The sequence below is a fragment of the Frankliniella occidentalis genome, unplaced genomic scaffold (genome assembly GCF_000697945.3).
Source record: "Frankliniella occidentalis isolate FOCC.00 unplaced genomic scaffold, Focc_3.1 Scaffold119, whole genome shotgun sequence".
In the NCBI taxonomy this organism is placed as follows: Eukaryota; Metazoa; Arthropoda; class Insecta; order Thysanoptera; family Thripidae; genus Frankliniella; species Frankliniella occidentalis.
In genome coordinates this window covers 783,818-785,935 of record NW_026267247.1, presented here as the reverse complement: position 1 = coordinate 785,935, position 2,118 = coordinate 783,818, and positions in this window count along the sequence as shown.

Below are 2,118 nucleotides of genomic sequence, written 5' to 3'. Positions count from 1 at the left end.
CTTGGTTTTCTTACGTTTAATTCGGTCTTCCTGAGTTTTCTTTGGTTTTCTTAAGGAATTTCAAGGCTTCATGAGGTTTTCTTCGATTATCTCTTGGTTTTCCTGGGTGTTCTCTTGGTCTTCCTGGCTTTCAATTGCCAATTTTTGATTGGTCTTCCCACAACTTTTCTGGTCTTCCTAAAATTGTTCTGGTCTTCCGACGAATTTCTTCGAATTTCTTAGTCTTCCCCTGATTAATGCGGTCTTAGCGGATACTTTTCGGTCTTCCCACAATGATTCTGGTCTTCCGGCAACATTTTGGGTTTTCCTTTAGATTTTTGAGGTCAAAATGAGCTAGGTCTTGTATTTTTTTCAGCTTCCTTAGGTTTTCTTTGGTCTTCCTCGTGGTCTTTCTATGTTTTCCAGATTTCTGGGCTGCCAGTGTACACGCTCGAACCTAGTTGGGGACCTCTCATAAAATGCACTGGGCAACAATAGTTTTCAAGGAAAATGACCTCACATTGCTCACATTTAAACTCACGCAAGTAATTCTTGACAAGTGGGTGCCCAGCAGCAGACAGACCAGCACCATTCGAAATACTTGAACTGGAAGAAGACGAGTCATTAACCAACAAGCCAGCCACTTCTGCCTCTTATTGCTCTTCAAGCACCACACTGATGTTCGGCTCAGGTGGCTTTGTCATTCGTTCCTGAATTTTTTCGGCTTCCTGGAGGAGCTCCTTTCAATTGGGCAGGCTCACACCCTTTGTCACTGCGGCAGTTTTGTCCCTTATGGTAAGTTAAAGTGTTGACCAAGCTGCTTCCAAATACACTTTCAAACTCGTCACTATCAGGATTTGTGCGATGGCCACCCTTACCGCTGATACCCCGACTGAAACGAGGCTGTTCTTGATAGATAGTTCTCGTTAACTCTTTCTTCCTAACACTGAGCGCTCTGGTCTGGGCCTGGTCTGGTAAGGTAGTGTACGCTACACCACGTCTCGCGTAACAGGCTTCGCGATATCTCACGAGACACTGTTACGCTGCGACGCCCCTGGCATACATCTACCTTGGCCTGCGGCGCTTGTCAGCGCGGCGCTGACACCCGAATCGGGTAGTGGAAAAATGAAGACAAACGTACGGGCCTACGACCCGTAAACGGCCTATCACCTCGACTAGGCATGCATGGTTGCACGTTATTTCGCTTGATTCCGTCAAAAATACCCTCTAGCGCCTCAACGGTTTGAGCTCGAGCAAAAGACAAAATTTCGGCCATAGGGCTCTACTTTAATGAGTTACCCCTTAGAAAACCCAAAATATTTTCAGTCTGCCGTGCTAAAAGGCGTTGGCTGATTGGCGCGGCGCCAGGCTCCCGGGGCGCTCTGCGGACCTCAGCGCTCGCCGTACAAATCTGGAAAGACTTTTGGCGCAACTTTTGGTACCACGGCCATCAGCAGACCCTCCCCTACAATTCTGGCCCAAGGCGGGGTCTATGCGATAAATATTGAGGCAGCTAGATGTCTCAACATGCGGCAAGGCGGCAGTGGTGGGGCATTGAGCTTCCTGTCCCCTCTCTGTAGTCTCTTGATGCTTGTGAAACACAATACATTTAGAGCCAATGAAATCATAGCTGTCCAAGTCTTGTGACCACATGTCCCAGAGCGCAATGTGTGGACTACCCTTAGTATCCACAAATTTGGAAGAGCTGATTCACTTCCGGATAATTTTGTGCCATTCATGGAATCAAATAATTCATTCATATTAGAGACAAAATTAGCCGTGCCCATTGCCTATCGCGTCAGTACACTTGTCAGCGAGGGTAAGTAGACATGCCAGCAGCAACATGCCTGCTGAACAACTGAGTAGCAAGGTTCACTCTCTGCTTCTGGAAGGAGTTCGGATTTATGTGAGTTTTGGTCTACCTGGGTGCAAGACGGTACATGGCTGCATCAAATCCCGCTCCACAAAAGCTCTTGTGAGTTCAAAATGAACCACTTTTCAGTTGTTTCTCATGTTCTTGAAACAATGGTCAAAGTCTTACATGGTCTAAATGATCTCACCACTGGCATAAAAATACGGTGTCTGATATGAGGCACCAAGAAACTCCAGGGCAGTTCTATTTTTGCCGAAACCATAATT